A 20,415-nucleotide genomic window follows, 5' to 3' on the forward strand; every position below is an offset into this window, starting at 1 on the left:
GATTCTAAACGTGCACCTAGTTTTGAGAACCACTGATTTGCCTTGTTTATGTTTGAAGTGATTGAGCACCTACTGTCTTAGGGAAAGGGTGTAAGAGAATTTTGGTTAACTTGACAAAGTTTATTTGTCAATACCCCTTCATATGTAGGGCTGCTTGCTGAAAAGAAAGTATATGTTAAAATTTCCTGGGGAGCTTGTTAAATGTGCAGATTCCAGGGTCACACCCTGGTGGATTCTGATTCAGTGTTTCCTGCACACCATGCTAATTACCTATGAGCTCCTCTGTAGAAAGAAGACCTATTGCTCTCTGTGTTCAAAGCGTTATTTCTGAATTACTTGTCCTGACCCATTCATTCCTCCCACTACTTAGCTTCTTTTTAATCCCACAAACTTCCAAGTGTGTTGCTCATGCTCTAATTTTCATCATCACCTTTCTCATTAGGCTTAACTTCTGGCATTTTCTTCTTGGCTCCTCATTGACCAAAGTATGATCTCCCCCTGTGAATTTGTATTAGTTTGTCTTGGGAAACTGCCCACACATGTGTGCCTCTTCTTCCCAGATATTTCTCTGCTTCAAAGGTCCTCTCCCAACTTCCATATGTTGGATTTACCCCTAGTTATACTCTCTTCCCTATTTGGATTTACCCCATTGTACTTACTGGGTAAAAAGCCACCTTAAAACTCGATGGCTTAACACAACAAACATGATTGTATGGAATAGCTGGCTGTTTGGACCAGCTGCACTGGAGTGGGTCTAACTCTTATCTTTGAGACCTCACCTGGGATGGCTGGGACAGCTTGGGGCCTCTCTCCACCTGACCTCTCATTCTCCATTAGTTCTCTGGACTTCTTCATATGGTGGTGGAAGGGCTCCATGGAAAAAGCAAGAAAGGGCAAGCCCAAATAAACAACTGTTTCTTAAGCCTCTGCTTGCATTTCATTTGCTTATGTCCCATTGACCAAAGTCAGTCACATGGCCAAGCCCAAAGTCAGTGTGGGAAGAGGCTACCTGAAGGCATGAATTACTGGTGCCCTCTACTACAAAAATAGACCATAGCCTTCCCCCCTAATTCCAATTATTCATGTTCCTGTCATATGCAATATTCCTTCCCTCCGAGCATCCCTACGGATCTCATTCACCTGTAGCATTGGCTCAAAGTCCTGGGTCCTGAGATTTCTTTTCTTTTTTTTTTTTTTAAGATTTTATTTATGCATTCATGAGAGACACACAGTGAGAGGCAGAAGGAGAGGGAGAAGCAGGCTCCCTGCGCGGAGCCTGATACAGGATTTGATCCCAGGACCCCGGAATCACGCCCTGAGCCAAAGGCAGATGCTCAACCATTGAGCCACCCAGGTGCCCCTGGTCTGAGATTTCTATCAAGTCCAAATGAGGACAAGTTGCTTGGCAGTGGCTCCTTTGAGTTCAGAACACTGTAATTGGACTAGACAAATTATATGGTCTGCAAACACACTCAACAAACATTGAAAGATCGGGCCAGGACAATCACAGTAAATATTTCCATTCAAAAAGGGAATTAAGAGAAGATACATAGCAGGCACTGATTCATAAGAATTTTGGAACCCTGCCAGGCATGTGTTGCCAGATCTTCCTATTCTGAGAGCAGGACCCAGTTCTGTCCCTGGGAGTAGCTTCCCAATCCATTGTTCCCTATCACTCTTGGCGCCTGTGGCCTGGCTCTTGGCTTTACCTTCCTTTTTTGCTTGAGAAATAGCCTGTGTTGGCTTCTGAGTAGCTTTCTGAGGTTGCTTTTGCTTCTTACCAAAAAAAAAAAAAAAAAAAGTTGGGAGCCCAAAGGCCACTTCACAGTTTGTGAAACCACAGCCCCTTTTTACTCTAAGCCAACTATCTATTTTTTGTTGTTGTTGTAGTTTGTTTGCTTTTAATTAAGAGTCTATTTTTTTTACAGAATAGTTTTGGGTTCACAGCAAAATTGAAGGGAAAGTGCAGAAATTTTTCATCAGCCCCCTCTCCTACACATGCATATCCCCTCCATTATCAGCATCTTCCACCAAGTAGTACATTCATTACTATCGATGCACTTGCACGTCAGGATCACCCAAAATCCATAGTTTACGGCTCACTCCTAATGTTGTACATTCTCTGGTTTTGGACAAATGTATAACAGTACATACAATCATTATAGCATCATGCAGAGTATTTTCAGCTCTCTAAAAAACCTCTCTGTTCTGCTTATTCATCCTCACCAAACCTTGGCAACCACTCATATGTTTATCGTCTTCTTCGATTTTCCCAAGTGTAGCTGTGTTGTGTTTTATTTATTTTTTCAGTACAACTCTCTTTAAAATGTCATAGGTGTTCTATAATTGTCACTTCAGTTCACTACATGCTCCAAAACCACATTCATAAATTCTTTTTGAGACTGGCGTCTCTCTTCTTTGGGCATGTCTGGCTGCTATGAAGCAATGTCATCAAGATTCTTAGAAGCTCTTTTGTCAACCTGATGTTCTACTGGAAACCACCTTGTAAAACTCAAAACCCAAAATTCAAGACTAAGTGGGGGAAAAAAAAAAGAAGGGGAAGGGATTGTTTCTGCAAGGGTTGCCACATAGAAAGGGACCAGGAATTTGCGATGAAAAGACCTAGGACACGAGGTTCTCACCAGACACGAGGTAGATGAGTCGAGCCTGATAAAAAGCACCTGACTGGGCAAACAGCCACAGTTTGACAGCTACTGTCCCAATGTATATTCAGTTTCCCAAAGTACTTTTTTACTTAAGATCTTTTATAAGTATGTGTTTGCAAGTTATTTCACAGTATTCGTCATATGTGATTTTTTAAAAAGATTTTTATTTATTTATTCATTCATGAGAGACACACAGAGAGAGAGAGGCAGAGGCACAGGCAGAGGGAGAAGCAGGCTCCATGCAGGGAGCCTGATGTGGGACTCGATCCCAGGTCTCCAGGATCACGCCCTGGACTGAAGGTGGCGCTAAACCACAGAGCCACCCGGGCTGCCCCCCCATATGTGATTTTAAGTGGCTGGATGGTTCTCCATCAAATGAATGGGTCATCATTTACCATTGCCTTAGAGCACCTCATTTAGGCAATTTTCGTTTTCTTCTGTTAAAATAACTCTACTGTCATCATTTTTATACATTTTTTTCTTTTAAATTCATTGATTATGATGCATTTTCCAACCTTTGAAAAACTGAATCACTGGTAGTAGTATAGAAACACTCGAGGGGATGCCTGGGTGACTCAGCAGTTGAGTGTCTGCCTTCGGCTCAGGGTGTGATCCTGGAGTCCCAGGGAGTCCATGCAGGGAGCCTGCTTCTCTCTCTGCCTATGTCTCTGCCTCTCTCTGTCTCTCATGAATGAATAAATAAATAAAATCTTTAAAAAAAAAAAAAAAGACACATACTCAAGGCAAGTGAACTAAGAGGCCCATGTTTTCTAGAAGAATTGTACCAATTTATTACAGTCATCAGCCGACCTGTTTCCCTGAGGACTTATTATCATTGAGTTTTGTTGTTTTTCTTTCCTTCTCAGAATTTAGCCAACAAAATGGCATCTCATGGTTTTAATTTCCATTTCTTTAACTTCTAAGTAGACAAGGATTTTTCCTTTTGTTAAATTACTCAAATTAATTTTTCTTGTGTGACCTCTGTTCCAATTGTAGAGTGCAAAATTAACATTAGGCTTGGCTACAAATGACAAAAACAAAAAAAAACTCAAACAATAGAAAATTCAACAGTGGCTTTTTTTCTTTCTCACAGAAAAGAAGTCTGGGGCAGTCAGTCCAGTGCTGCCCCTGGCACTCCAAGCTCTCAGATCCTTTATTGCTCAGATCTTCAGATTGAGCTCCTCCTCATGATTTGCATTCCCTTTGGCAGATGGGTGTGGGGATGGGATAAATCAATTCCCTTGAAGGATGTTTTCTAGAAGGTGCAACCACTTGTGTTTATATCCCATTGGTCAGCAATTAGTTTCATTTCCAAGGGGAAAAAAAAAAAGAGAGAGAAGAGCTATCTCATTGGCCAGCAGCCTCTGCCACACACAGCAAATCTCCATCTCCCATCAAGGCTGAGAAAGTAGCAGCTCTGGGAGGAGAAGGTGGCGCAGTTTGGCAGGGGAGTAAATGTGGGAAGAATGCCAGGGCTCAGGCTGGCACAGAGATGGGCGTGCAGTGGTGGGAAAATGCTACCCGTGGGAAGTTGGCTTCCCTCTCATCCTGGACCCTTCCCAGGCTTAACTCTTAGCTTTCTCTAATAGACTTTCCATCTCCTTCCCAAATTCTCATTGGTTTTTAGGGCCCTGCTCACCTCTTAACTCCTTCAGCAGGTTTCCCTTACCAACCCAAGTATTCATAACTCATTTGAACCTAGACACCAATGGGTTCTGTTAGGTTATCATTTCTTTTTGTGTCGTTGGCCCAATGAGATTACAAATTTATGAAAAGCAGGCGTAGTACCTTACATTTTTCGATGGCCAGCACCCCCTATCTCTCTCCTCTTCCACATTCTCTTTTTTTAGGAATCTCTGCCCCTACTCCCAAATATCCAATTTTGAGGGGAATCATGATTTATAAATTCAGTGAACACAATTTGCTCAAGAAGGTATCAAGTGTTTATTTTGCAGAATCGGCTTTCATGTTCTTCCAGTTGGTAAATAAACTATATGGCACTAGGATAAGACTATTTGGAACTTAATAACATGATGTTTTGTTTTGTTGTTTTGTTTTGATTCCACAGATCTGTTTTATAGATAGCGCAGAACCATCAGAGGATATATTCCTGAAAATTGCTATCAGTGGCTTGAAACTGTGTATCAGGGATACATTAAGTGTATGACAAATTGGTGGATGGTGCTTGGTAATCAAGATATAACTATCCATTTCATAAAATGGGGATATTTGCCAATTTGTTCACAACTCTGTAATATGTATCAAGTGTCTGCTACCGACAAGGTACAATGTCAGGTAATGTGGGGTCAGATCTATGGGAGACTTCAGATGAACCAGACCAGAATTCTGCTCTCAAGATTTTCACCTTGTAGGTGAAAAACACACACATTAGTCTAACCTTTCATTATCCCTTTACCTGTTGGCAGGTGGAAGAAACCCCATTAGCAGAAAGAAAGCATTGCTATGGGTTGATCAAGCACAAACAGGCAGCATAAGAGTGGTTCAAATCAGCCCTTGACTCTGCCCTGGGGATACCTTTCCGTCTGTAATGAGTCACCTCAGATGGGGCTCAGGAATAGTCCTGCCCTCTCTCTGGACTCCTCTTCTAGGGTCTTCTTTGCTTTTGCCTTCTCTACCCTCCTCCTGGGCCTTTCTACTTTGGTTCCTGGCTTGTGCTGAGGAATAGACATGAAAAAGCAGCTTTTCTGGTCTAGCTTCAGAGTAGTGCATCATCTATTCAGTTAATAGTCATTTGACCAAATATTTTCTTAAAAATCTCCAACTCGGGAATCCCTGGGTGGTGCAGCAGTTTAGCGCCTGCCTTTGGCCCAGGGCGCGATCCTGGAGACCCAGGATCGAATCCCATGTTGGGCTCCCGGTGCATGGAGCCTGCTTCTCCCTCTGCCTGTGTCTCTGCCTCTCTCTTTCTCTCTGTGTGACTATCATAAATAAATAAAAAAAAAAAAAAAAAAAGAGTCTGCTAAAAAAAAAAAATCTCCAACTCCCTCTTGCCAATAAGGACTAATAGCATTATCCCAGTGTGTGATGCTAATAGAGATTCTCCTATTTTTTCTTGCCCCTATCAAGAATCATCTACACTATCTGCTTTTATATCTTACACAGATATGAAATAGAGCTCTAAGGAGAGAAAGTTTGGCTGGGGAGAACCCTGTCCTCCCACAATGGAGTCATAAGGAAGAGCAGAGAAAGTGCCCAGAGAGTGGGGTAGGGATAAATGCCAAGATTGAGAAGACAGTATAAACCCAGGTAGGATGGCAGGCATCTTCAGGGTGGGGGGTGGAATCTGCATGGGTGTGCAGGAATGAAATTGGGGCATTTTTTATAATATCTCTTGTTAGGCTCTGTCATGTTGATTATTATGTATTTTGGCTCTTACCCCACAAGAAAGAGTAGAAGGAAAAGGTGTGAAATGTGAGGGAGGAATTGTTGATGGCCTACACTGGAAGCTGAGAGGCAGCATGGAGCCAAGAACAAGTGTGGCCTTGAAATTAGGTAAAAGGAAGACCCAAGTTCATTTCCTCTCTATCAGATATTGACCACGTGGATTTGGGCAAACCACTTATTTCTCATGTGTAAAATGAGGATAATAGTACTGATATCACACCTAATACACTGTAATGTCTTGTTTCTCCACAGAAGTCATTAAACATTTTAAGCATACTATGCTGTAATATATATGGCTAATGGCCTTATTAAGCAGGCTATAAACTACACCTTGATAAAATTGTAAATGAATGAATCCTTTTATAGCTACAAAATTATTCAATAGATCACTCATCTGGACCCAGTGGTCCACTTCCAAAAAGTTCTTGACACATCTTGATATGTCAGGCTGAGGCTTGAAGAAGGAGGAACCCCTGGATTTCTGAGTCAAGGAGACCGCAGGGGTGCAGGTGCTTGGGTGTTCCTCTTCTCTGGTTGCCAGCAAGGGGGGCCCCCCTCAGCCTAAAAATACCTGCCCAGAAGCTGGGGCGGGAAAGGGCAGAAGCCATGTGAGAGGTGCTATGGGAAGAGTTTGAAATGAAGATGAGAGGATGCCAAGGAAATCCTGCTTTGCTTAGAGATGTGGCTTCAGGGCCAGTTCCTTTCCTTCTCCTGCCATCCAGAAAAATAGAACTCAAGATTAGGAGTCACCACTTTGTTCCTGCCTCCTTTCCCAGTCCTGTTCTCTGCTCGGCTACATGGCACTCCTCCAGTGGCAGGAACAGTGTCAGGAGAGGAAGGGTGATGGGGCCCAGTGGGGTTCTTAGGTTCTAATGCCCAGCCTCTCACCCGCTAAGGCATCTAGCATCCTCTGATTCTGTGCTTATATCATGACCATGTTTGAGAAACCCCATCTCCCTTCCTATGGCACTTCCTCCAGAAAATGGGCTTCAGAGAACCTTCTGAGCTAGAGGCCCAAGGTTGACTCTGCCCAGAGAACTGAGATTGTATTTGCATTTCTGGTTGGTGCCTTAAGCTTTTGCAGCTTATTGTGTCTAGAAACACTGAGATATGCAGAGTCTCTAAGAGGTGGGACAGGAGGAGGAGGAAAAAATACAGGACATGAGAACATTGGCCTATCCTCACTTTGGTCACCCACCAGAGGCAAGGCCTTTAGAAATCATCTACCTTTGGGTTGCAGATTAGCTTCTCAGCTCCTCACCAGGCAACTCTTACTGTGCAACAATCAGGAGCCAGGATCCCAGGTCCCTGGAAGCAGGAACTGTACCTGTAGGATTGAGGGTGGGGAGGGAAGAAGAAATGAGCAACTGGCACTTGCAGGAGTACAGCTCTCGCTGGCTTGTCAAATTAAGGGCTTTAGATCTTTGGCTTGAAGGAAACAGATATTGGGGTGGGTGTGGTCAAGGGAAGAGGATGAACAGAGTGCGCCACTGGTAGAGGCACACAAAGTCCCATCAGGGAGTGTGCAGTCGTGGGTAAATTCAAAAGAATCATTTTCCAGATCCTAGTTTCCATCTGTGCTTTTCTCTAACACTGATCCCCCTGGGGGCACATCCTAGGTGTCAGGCTGGTTCTCTCCCTCAGCTCCCCTTTCACAGTGGCCCCCTGGGTATTCCTCAAAAAGAAGCCCCATCTGCCCTGTGTCTGCATCTCACTGGGCGCACTGCCTCCCACAGGAACATCTTCCAGTGCGCCAAGTAAAGGGTTCACTTGAAATCTTGATGTCTGAATGTCAAGTAACATTTGGCATTGATTTCAAGTTGGAGGAGGTAAAAGATTAAGATTCCAGCTTCAGGTTGAAGTAAATTATAGGGGGTATTTTCTTAAACACTTATTCAAACACATGAGGAAACAATCTTCTTTAGCTTTTACCAAAAGATTATTATGCAATATGAACACATGCATGTTTCATTTGAGCACAAGTCTCCTGCTTGCTTCAGCTTTTCTTTACATTTAAGTGGTCCTATTAATGGCTTTCGGGGCACCTGGGTGGCTCTCAGTGGTTGAGCATCTGCCTTTGACTCAGGTCATAATCTTGAGGTCCTGGGATTGAGTCCCACACCGAGATCCCCACAGGGAGCCTGCTTCTCCCTCTCCTCTCTCTCTGTGTCTCTCATGAATAAATTTAAAAAAAATCTTTATTAAAAAAAAATAGCTCCTCTTCTTTTTTTGCTGGTAATTTCCACAAAATTTGGTATTATTCTAGCAATTGCTAGATGAGTATTTTTTTATGCTTGCTGATTATTTTAGAATTTAAATTATGATTATTTTATTTCACCCAATTATTTACCAAAATAAATTGCAATGATAAATCAATCTATAATATTAACATGGAGACTCTTATGGTGATAGGAAACTAACTTTTTCAATTTTGAATTAATAAGATAAATATTCAATCTAGAAAAAATTTAATATGCAAAATTTTAACTTATGTACATATTTTATAACCGAGAACTATGATATGGGGACCTTTACAAGAGTTTCAAGCTTAAAAGTATACACTACTAAGATAAAATTCTGTGGGCAACATAGATGGAAATATGCCTGCAAGGAGGACTAATAAATGATGGAAAATTTCTGGCTGTTAAAAAAAATAACTTATTCATGTTTTTTGAATAGATGAAGGTGGTTATTCAATACATTTAATGGAGTGGTTTAACCGTTTTAAACGTCAATGTGCCAGAAGTTACATATTTCTCAATTACTTAAACTTGTAATAAAAATGTTAACTTAAAAATGTGCGAGGAGGAGACATAGTTTTTCCAAAAGTGTTAGGAGATCCCAGAACAAAGCATTTTTATAGCTTGCTGCCCTTGGAGGTGGGAGGGGAATGCAAGGTGGGGAGAGAGGAATGCCAGTGCCCTGGGCAATTTTGCCTGCAGGTGGGGTTGGGCCACTCCTCATCCCTGGGCTTTCTCTGCCCTGGTGTCAGCATCTCGGCTGGCTTTCCAAGAGAGGGTGATGCAGACAGACCCTGGGCCAGGACACTTCTTCCTCCAACGTGCTTGCTCCGATGCGGGGGACTGCACGCGTGTACCCAACTGGGGTGTGCCCTCCGGCTCCTTCTGCACACAACTGGTCACAAGTCTGCAGGGGAACCAGGTGGTGCAAGGGGACAGAGCAGCAGGCAGCGAACAGCACCCCTGGAATGCTAACTAGCATCTTTGCAAAGCTGCCATTTACATGGAAAGAGATGGCATTAAAAATGCATGATGTGGAAGTCAGAGATGATTCTCTTAGCCTCTCTGGAACCCAAGGAGACTAGGAGAACAGCTTCTCATGCTCAGGGGCCCGCCTTGTTGGTGGTGACAGCCAGCACCCTTGTCACTGACCTCACCTACCCTCTGCTGGTGCTGCGTGCTCGATCTGCTTCATCTTCTCCCGACGTTTCCCAGAGTCTCCCCACTTGCTTAGGATGTCTGCCAGCAAAGGCAGTCTGGGCAGAAGGTTCACCAGGTTCTCTGGGTCCAAGGAAAAGCCGGTCCCTTTAACAGGTCTGCAGCAGCTCCAGAAGCTGTTGTCGATGGTGTCCTGGTTCTCACAGGGACAGCTGTGTCCTGGCAGGTTGCCTCGGTGGGAGGGATGGTCTGATTATTTTAAAATGTTATATTATGCTTATTTTATTTCACCCGATTATTTACTAAAATAAATTGCAATGATAAATCAACCTATAATATTAATATGGAGATTCTTAAGGTGATAGGAAATATCACCTTTAACTTTTTCAATTTTGCATTAATAATAAGACAAACATTCAATCTAGAAAAAATATAGCATGCAAAATTTTAACTTACGTACATATTTTATAACCGAGAACTATGATATGGGGACTAGTACAAGATTTTCAGGCTTAAAAGTATATTCTACTAGGATGAAATTCTGTGGGAGCAGGTGGGAGGGATGGTCTGATGCCCCCCCAAGAAGCCCCCACAGGCAGCACAGATGGGACCCAGGGAGATGAAGGGGGTCATCATGGGGCCACAGCCCTGGGGTCCCAAGCTCTGAAGGCCGAGGAGAAGGTATGAGGGTGTGAACTGGCATCTTCAGCTTATAGTTAAAATAATAACTCTTCTTAATGAAAGCTCAAGTCGCCTTTATGATGGGAGGACATCACTGTGGTCCTCAGGGTGGGGTGTGAGGTCCGAGAGGTCAAAACTACTCCCATAATGACATGAAGGCGTTTAGAAACTTTCATTCTCTCATAAGCTGTGTCGGGGGAGGAAAAAGATCCCCTCACCCCTCATCAGGTCCCTGGCTGGATCTGAAAATTAAACCCACAAAGACAGATGAACAGGAGAAAAGTGTACACATTTTACTAATTTTTACATGTACACGGGAGCCTTCACAAGAGAATGAAGACCCCATGGAAGTGACCAGAGCAGGCACCTTTTATAGTTTTAGACAAAGAAACAATAAATATGTGAAGAATGGACAAAATAAAGAAGTTGGGAGTAGGGGTGGCGATGGTGAAGTGGAGAGCTCAGAGTGAGTTTAACAAGGTTTGTTGGCAGATTCCTCTGGAGCGTCTCAGGACTGACAGGAGTCTGTCTCCAGTGAGGGGGCATGTATTTCTTGCCTTTGGGCAGAAAAGGGAGAGCTTTTTCTGCATTTACTGCTTCTAATTGTCTTTGGCTCAAAATTCTTTTTATGTCAAAGAGGCGTAATTGGGGGTGGCATTTTCTGGTTTCCTTCAAGTGTATCACGGAATTCCTTTAGGGCAATGACATCTTCACTCTGATGATAAGTAAAATGTGTGCTTCTGAATCATTATGTTTTAAAGTTTTCTCAGTTTCAATTTCTACTACAGTAAATACCAGTAACTGCAATCCCATCGCTGTAACAGAAGCTTTCTGGGTTTTTGGTGATTATTAAAGGTACCGAAGCGTCCTGAGACCACAACGTTTGAGAACTGCTGCCTTAGATCTTCTATTTCAGTACCTGTTTGGTAGACTCAGAGGAAGGGGTGCTAAAGAGAGGAGATGAATTGCTCAGCATCATACAGAGCTTGAGGCAGAGTCAGGAAGAAAACCCTGTAGACACCACACTGCCCAGGTCACTTTGCTGATTAACCACTACTGGCCACAGCAGTGAAATTCATACGTTCCCTTACTTCCCTCCAAGTATATGGGGCAGGAGCCTCTCTGCCCCCTCTACCTCCCGCCCCACTCTCCACCACCCTTGGGGAGCATGGGGTCGTCTAGGATGAGAACACAGCAAAACAACACTACTGAAAGCCAGTCGAATAAGCAAAATTGTAAAGTCGGGTTTGTTCGTGCTCCTCTCTGAAGGATGCTAGCTTTCTCAGATGGAGCCAGGGGTAGGTCATCCTGGGACAAGAGTAGGTAAGACTGCAGCAGCGGAGCAAGGCACGCTGGTCTGCAGCACACTCGGTTTTGATTGAAAGGTGACCAGGTAGGAACAGTCAAGATCTATTTTGTCTCATCTCTTGGATCCCAATTGTGACCCTAATCTGCTGTGACTACAGTTACTGTCTTTTTGTTAATGGACCGCTCCAGGGAAACGTAACAATTGGGGTACTTGTAAGAGGGGCCTTGGAATTATCTAGTGTGTTCACTCATTCATTCAGTGGTGTTTGTTGTGTTCCTGCTGTGTGCTCTGGGGCACAGGTCTGGGCTCTGGGGATGCAAGTGATTACATAGACACAGGTCCTTGTCTCATGGAGACCACCTCTTAGCAGGATGGGCCACTCCCTCCTTTTCAGATGTCAGAGGCTCAGAGAGGTGAAGGGACTTGTCCAACGTCATACAGCCACATGAGAAAAGAATTTGCTGAGTATTCACCATGTGCCTGACCCCCCGGGGGAATCTAGCAGAAATAGCCAAGTCAGTCTGTGCCACAAATGAGCTTGTTAGAGAGATGAGACTTACATCCAAGTTAGTATTGTAAGGGTTTAGAGGGCAGAGGCTAAGTGAGTAGAAAGTAATTATTTAATTGCTTTAATTACTTAAGGGCAGTTATTATGCAAGAAAAAAATTTGTCATGGGGTTCATTTTTGTATGTTTTTTTTAAAGTTCAATTTATTAAGCTACAATTTAAAACTCAAGTTCTTAATTTTATTTTTTTAATTTTTAAAAAGATTTTATTTATTTATTCATGACAGACACACAGAGAGAGAGAGAGAGAGAGAAAGGCAGAAACACAGGCAGAGGGAGAGACAGGCTCCATGCAGGGAGCCTGATGTGGGACTCGATCCCAGGTCTCCAGGATCACACCCCAGGCTGAAGGTGGTGATAAATCGCTGGGCCACTGAGGCTGTCCCAGTTCTTAATTTTAAATGCTGCTTATAAATATTTATAAGTCTAGAAAATTTGAAAAATCAGTTTTGAAGTCCTTAGATATCACTTACAAATTCAGTTAAACTACTTCATTTTTAAAAAAGATTTTATTTACCTGACAGAGAAAGAGAGAGAGCCCACAAGCAGGGGGAGCGGCAGAGGGAGAGGGAGAAGCAGGCTCCCTGCCCAGCAGGGAGCTCGATGTGGGGCTCCATCCCAGAACCCTTGGATCCTGACCTGAGCTGAAGAGAGACTGAGCCGCCCAGGCACCCCTAGTTAAACTACTTTAAATATTTTAGACTGCACATAAAATTTAATACATTTGACTTCCTTTTTGATTAACCCAATTGCCTGATTTAACAAAACATCCTGAGTGCCTGAATAAGCTCTTAAGGAATTAACAGGTCACAATCTTATAATGTAAGTGAAGCTTAAGTTTTCTCAGATGTTCCAATGCTGTATAAACTTAGTGAGATTTCTACTTAAAATCAAAAGTCTAAGTTAGTTATTCAATTAATATTTCAAAATGAAATTTCAACACTGATTTATTTATAACTCAAATAGGCCAAAGTATCCTAAATGTTCACATGCCTAAAATATCAAATGTTTGCAGATTCTTAAGGCAAAATATTAATGCTGTAGTTTTGATACCCTTAAGCATTTCTATACCAAATTTGACCTCTTTCTCAAATAAAAGAAATTGGGGAATAGTTCAGATCATCCTGCCATATTCTGGTAGTTACGTTCCCAGGGAACTTTGAGGGTGGCTCTCTCAGCCTGCTGGAGGTTACATAGATACTGACTCGATCCTTACCTGTTGCCCTGATTGTCAGGAATACTCTGAGCCATGTCCCCAGGCATGGCTTTTACAGTCATGTTAGACAGTCACTGATTCTGCTGCTCAAAGAAAATTTCAACTTCCTCTCAAGCCAGTCATTTGGATTTTACTTTTCTTTGTTATTGTTGTTGTTTAATTTTATTTATTTGGCAGAGAGAGAGCATAAGCAGAGGGAGCTGCAGGCAGAGGAAAAGGGAGAAGTAGGCTCCCTGCTGAGCAGGAAGCCAGACAAGGGGCTGGATCCCAGGACCTGGGATCATAACCTGAGCCAAAGGCAGGCTTAACCAACTGAGCCACCCAGGCACCCCTGGATTTTACTTTTCTTTAGATCTTAAGATATGTGAAAGTACTTTATGCCAAACACCAAACAGCCTTGAATTGAGAGACTCCTGCATTGGTCGATCACTCCTATTTTTAGAACCTCACAACTCTATGGGATATTAAGATGTCAATGTGTGTTCTACTGGGGGTGGTGAGTCATTTCCCTCTGTGACATGTGAACAGTCCTCCCTCTACTTTAAAGTCGCATTTGAAGACGAGGCCCTGGCCTTCGAGGAATATACAATTTAGCATCCTTTCTCTAACTCTTGGGAACTCCTTGAAGAGTTACATTTCTTGAAAGCCCTCCTGGCCCTGCCACAGGAGGCCCAGTATTATGCGCCAGGAGGGTAACAGATGTTTGAGGAATTGAATAAGAAATGCTGTAAAAATGTGGAGTCAAATGGAAAGCTCATGTAGAGTTGATTCAGCTGAGACAGAGAACGAAGGCTAAGCCTTCAAAGAGGTTTAGCAACAGAGAGGGTATAAACTGGTAGAAAGGTACGGTCTGTGGAGGCATCCTGGAGGTTGATGGGAGTGAAGGAGTTCTGAGGAATAGAATAATGAGAAACAAATTGAATGAGAGCTTACTGTGGCCAGCCTCTATCTTACATGTTGTATAGGTATTGACTAACTCGTTGCCTTCTCCCGGCATCCCTAGAAGGCACGAATCATCATGATTGCCATGTTCCGGAGTGAGGAAACTGAGGCACAGACAGCTTAAGTCATGCACTGGCATACTGTGTGCATGATGACGTAGGACCCCTCAGCATACACTTTAGTGTGACATTCGAAGACATGGAAGTGCCCCCCGAGTTCCCCTTCCCAGTCTTGCTGGCTGGTCCTGCTGTCCGAGTATTATTCCATCTGCCTTGAAGTGAATCAATCAATCTTTCTTTCTTCTTTCTTCCTTTCTTTCTTTCTTTTTCTTTCTTTCTTTCTTTCTTTATTTCTTTCTTTCTTTCTTTCTTTCTTTCTTTCTTTCTTTCTTTCTTCTTTCTTTCTTTCTTTCTTTCTTTCTTTCTTCTTTCTTTTTCTTTCTATTTTATTTGTTTATTTATTTGAGAGAGTGGATGTGAGCAAGCAGAGGGAGGAGTAGAGGGAGAGGAACAAGCAGACTCTGTGCTGAGTGTGGACCCCAAAGTGGGGCTCCATCCCACAACCCTGAGACCACCACCAGAGCCAAAATCAAGGGTCAGGTGCTCAACTGACTGAGCCACCCAGTCACCCTGGAAGTGATTCTTTCACGCAAGGAGCTTGTTGGCGTGCTTGAGGGCAGAGCAGGGCCCCGTGGAGCTTACCAAAAGATGTAAGGGAACAGGTTTGTGCCTGCTTACCAATAAGTGTTTGCACTTTTAGCAGAATTCGATCTCAGACTGGCCGCTATGGTAATAGGCGCCTGTTAGTGAGCTTGTCTAGGACTCTACCTCTGAGCACCGGAGGTAGTTACCCTCTTGCAGAAACCCCGACAACTGCCTAACTGCTCCTCTGTAGGAGGAGGCCAACATAAGCAAGCCGAGTACCAGCCAAGGGGCAGGGCTTTTAGGCAAATGGCATAACTAGAGACAGTGGTGTTTTAAGAGGAAAGATTCCTTGAGCCAGGAAAGGAGAAGGTGATCCTGTGAAGACAGTGGGTGCCTCTCAATGTAGAGGTAGAGGGAGGACTGCCTCGTGGACTGCATCCTTCATGAAGTAGAAATCAGGGGCTCAGGGAGAAGTAATGGGGGTGGGTTGGTAGAGAGCTTAAGTTCAGCAGTGATGGCACAAAGTCCCTTTTGCTTATCCCATTTACAGTCTCTCATGTGAAGCAGGGCTGCCCAGGACCAAGAGTGTAGAGCTTCTCTGAAGAGAAGCCTAGGAGGCTGGGCATGGCCCTAGGGTTGGAGGTGGGGTATTTGTTCCGACCCCTTGCACCTATCAAGATGTCAAGGTCATCCAACAGGAGGCCAAGGATACCTGCCCCTCCTTCTAATGATAGGTGAGAAGAGACAAAGCACAGCCTGAAGGCCCAAGTCGCCAGAGACTCTTGCTCAGCAGGACTCAGCTAGTCTGGAGGGGGAAGATGATGAGGCATTTACTTCCCCCTTCCCAAAGTGCATTGGACTTCTGGATGCTCTGTCTTGAATTCTAAGATTCCCTGAGGTCAATAAGGAGGACAGTCAGTTCTGGAAGAAATAAAATGACTTTGTCTTTTGTTTCTCTGCAAGAGCTGATGAATAATTCAAGGCAGTGGTGAGGAAGTAGGCTCTGTAGGACAGGCCAGCTCGGAGCAGCAGGGACATCCTGGTGGGTTGCCATGGGACTGAGCTCCCAACTCCATTCCATGTACTCCTTAGCATCTCTGGCTCGGATCCCACACAGCTCCCACAGTTCCCGTGGAACCGGCCTCCTTTTCAGCCTAGGGGATGAATGTCTGCTGCAGAAAGGCCCTGGAGGGACTTGCAAACTCAGGCAGAGACAAGCAGGCGAGAAGGCCAGCTGCCTCCCTTGTAGGCATTTGCTTTGCACTGAGAGGGCAAGTGGGGGGGCGGGGGTGCTGCCAAGGGGCAGGGGAGAAGTAAGAAAGTGGATTGGCTGGATGGGGAACCCCACAGGCCTGCTGGACCTTGCTTCTGCATGCCATGTGTAGCCACGGGGCTTCCTTCTCTGCTCAGCTGGAGACAGTCTCCCTGTAAGTAGTCCTTCCCCAAGGACTCACCTTTGATCTGGATTTGCTGGTTCCCATTTAAAGGGGTAGATGTCAAGAGCCCTCCCATAGGGCAGATGCCCATCTCCAGCTAGAACTGAATTCACACTTGGGCAAACCAGACACCTTGCTCAGAGTCAATAATCAAATTGTCTGGATTTTGCCTTCGAATTCAGCTGTCAGTGTGTTATTATTGTATCCGGTGACATTAAAAATACCTCTGAGGTACTTTAAGTGCATAAAACACCACACTGCTTGTCTTGTAAGAGTGGCTGTGCAAAGGTCCTGGCACCGACGCCCGATTACCCAACACAGGAGCTGGCTCCGGCTTTCCTCACCATGTGGAAGACTTTTCTAGGGAGCCACAAGTGAAGTAAGAGGAAAGGGTGTCCCTTCAAAGGCATGGGATTTCAGAGTGCAACGTTTTCATTATGCAGCATTCAGCTGTATAAAATGTGTTTAGCGACTCAGTCATAAACTAATTGAGAGATATTGGCAGTCAAATCAAGGTCTCGTATGGGACCAGGGAGTGGGTGTTGATCTTAATAAACCCCTCATTAATCTTCAGCAATATTCCCCAAAATAAAGAGGAAGGGAACCTCTGTGTGGGTGAAAATCCTCCTGGAGGAGTCAACCTCCTGGCTTAGAGTCATTCCCTGCAGTCAGTGTGGTCTGATAACTTTCTGGTCCCCCAGGGAAAATTAAACATCTTACTTCATTAAAACAGATGTCTTCACTGTTTTGTAAAGCAGTGCTTCCTCAAAAAACCCCAGGTACCTGAGAGTAGAAGGAATGGTGTCAGGTTGCTCCCAGAGTGGTTTGTGTGTGTGTGTGTGTGTGTGTGTGTACACACTGGGAAGAGGGGAGGGGTGCTAGAGGAATCCCTATGAAAACAGAGCCTTGAGCCTCCACTCATTCATTTAGCAAGCACAGACTGAGTGCCCACAGAACAGCCTGATTTAGGAATTAGATGCACCGAGACAATAATAACAATAATAGAACACTTTCTGTGTCTAAACCCTATTTCAAGTGGCTGTGGTCTGAATGTCTGTGTACCCCCAAATTACTGAAACCAAACCCCCACATTGGTGGGGCCATGGGGAGGTGATTAGGTTGCTAGAGCAGGGCCCTCATAAATGGGATCAGTGCCTGTAAAGGAGACCCCTGACAGCTCCCTTGTCCCTCCTGCCATGTAAGGACATAGTGAGAAGACAGCCATCAGTGAGAAAGCAGACTCTCACCCGATACGGAACCTGCCAGGGCCATGCTCTTGGGCTTCCCAACCTCCAGACCTGTGAGAAATACACTTCTGGTGTTCATGAGCCTCCTAGTTTATGGTGTTTTCATGACAGCAGCGTGAACTCAGACACAGGCCCATCTGTGTTTCAGGAAATGTGGAATTTGGTGAAGAAGAACAACATATCCCCAATTAACCAGAAAACACAGGAAAATGTAATCAATATTATATAGGGGAGAAAAGGAACTAGGGAATTGCCCAGGAGGGAAACATATTTTCTGAAGTTGGAGGCGGGAGATGGGGAGAAAGGCCTCCTGGAGAGAGCATTCCTTCTCCTTTCTTGGTCCCATTTGTGAGCCAAAAGACAAGCTGTATTAAGTCTAATAAACCTAAGAATAGTTCTAGAGACTTAACTGCCCTGGTGTTTGGAATGAAATTAGATTAAACAAAGAACCAGTGTTGGCATCTTTTGGTTTGCCAGAACTTCACATCTCTAGAGTCAGGTGGTTTTTTGGTTTGTTTTTTGTTTTTTTTAAATTTAAGATTTTATGGATTTAGAGAGGGAGAGACAGCATGGGCAGGGGAGAGGCAGAGGGAGACAGAGAGAGAATCTCAAGCAGATTCCTCAAGCGTGGAGCCCTATCAGGGGCTCCATCCCATGACCCTGAGATCTATGACCTGAGATGATATCAAGAGTCCGATGCTTAACCCACTGAGCCACCCGGGTGCTACCGTCTATAGAGTCTTTAAGGAACCCACAGATGCTTGGTTGCCTCCTACTTCTCTGCAGCGACCTGCTCTTTGAGTTCTGGCCTCCTTCAAGTTATAGAATCTTTGGGAAATAATGTCTTACTTGAGATTATTGATTTTATGTTTCATTTAAATAGTAGTGTAGAAAAAAAAGAATTTTCTTGTTTATTCCCTCTGCAATAAACAATTTTCAGCAATACTATTGATTTAATAGGCATTTTGTGATGTTACCCTTAGGATATAATCACCACTTACTATATTCTTTCTGTGGACAAATACACCTAATTTGTGTTGAAAAGAAGGAACAAAATGAAGATTTTTGCATAAAAATAGAACTTTAAAAAAAATAATTGTTAACTATCTTTTTTTTTTTTTTTTTTTTTTTGAGACATTGCTGGGTGCGGGGAGCTGAGATGAGTACTGGTCTCCAACATCCATCAATTCACAATATAAAAGAAGGAGCAAAGCAACCACACACACACACACACACACACACACGCAGCCACCAAAGAGGAGAAGCTTCAGAGGAGGAAATGTTCCTGGGGACTTGACTCTTTCATTTCACAGCACAACTTCTTGTGTGGGTGTCCTGAGCCCCTGCCTGGTAATCCATATAAAAGAGATAGGACAGTCATTTTGAGGTTATTTTGTGTCCTGTACAGAGAATTTAGCCAGGCTAGGTAAAGTGATGGGCTGGGGCCAGGATTTTAGAACTCGAAAATATTTTGCTGCCTGTCTGGAAGCTGACCATGATGAGAGTTGGCTATAGGCCTTAGCAGATGCATTTCCTAAGGATTTTCTGATTAATGAGTCCAGAGGGCCTCCCATGGGGCAAGACAGTCATGTTATTATCAGATTACCAGGAAATAGGGGAATCTAAAGGTTGAAGTGAATGATGGGACACCAGGAGTATCAGCCTAGGTTCTCATAAACACTTTTGTTTCCAGGACATGCAGGGACACGGAGTGGCTTCAAGCATGTGTGACTTCAGGGGAGAGGGAGGTGATTTTCCAAGTGCACCTCCATGTTTGCAGAGATGCCCGTGAATGCTGTTCCAGCCTGCAAAAGCTACCCCTTTGCAGTGGACATCCATCATGACATATAACAGCTCAGCACTTTCCCAGGACCCCTTGTCAGTTTGAAATTTTCCAGATTTATGATTCCATTTCCTCAGGAAGGAGCCAGAAACTTCTTTTCCCAGATTCCTTTGCAGCTGGATAGAAGCATCGGTCTGGCTTCCTTAGATGCACCGATGCAGGACTTTGATTAGCAGGAGAGTTTGCAGAGGCAGGGGTTTTGATGGTCCTAATAGCAGTTCCCCTATAGCACTGTAATAGCAGTGTCTCCGGGGACAATTAATTAGAATGTTGGTCCTTGCTGAGGAGCTGCCAAGCCTAATGATCTGGCCTTCCCAGATTCCACTGTGGAATCACCAGTGGAGCCCAGTGAATGCCATGGAGGTAGCCACAGTGAGATGTTTGCAACCAAGCATCTTACTCCCCGTCCTTGCACATATAGGGCATACCAAAAAAACTCTGCAGCCAAATTAATATTTTCATGTACCCTTTTAGTAAACATTTTAGGTATTCCAGCCCTGAAGAGAAAGTATGCATGTGCTTATCCTTATTTTAAAGTCAAGGAAACAGACTTTTCAGAAAAGTCTAGCAATGTATACTCTAGTGATATAGTACACCCAGGTTAAAACTAGAGAACCAGGCTTTCTGACTCGTTGTGAAGGGTTTTCTCTACACAAATCTGCCTCACTATGTAAGGAGACTTGAATCCTATCCTTGATTGAATTCAACTAGAAATTCTCAAAAACATAAAAATCCTTCCAAGTAGCTGTTGGCTTAGGATACTCCTATAACAGGGGGCAGGGCTGGGGCTAGGGTGAAGAAGTACAAAATGTAATGGGCACCAAAAAGTGCAGTGATGGAGATATTTTAATGTGATATTTTAAAAATAAAAATTAATGGGAAAAAGGCCACGATGAACAAATATCCAAATTGTAAATAGAAACAGGATCAGTATGAATGATTTTCCCCTTTGTCTCAAGCTCTGATATAATTACTGACCCTGTCTTTAGGGAACCTATACATATTATTTTAAAATAAGTTAACCACACAAATTGAGCTACCTAATTGTCTTCTCAGATATTC

The sequence above is a fragment of the Canis lupus genome, chromosome 4 (genome assembly GCF_048164855.1).
Source record: "Canis lupus baileyi chromosome 4, mCanLup2.hap1, whole genome shotgun sequence".
In the NCBI taxonomy this organism is placed as follows: Eukaryota; Metazoa; Chordata; class Mammalia; order Carnivora; family Canidae; genus Canis; species Canis lupus.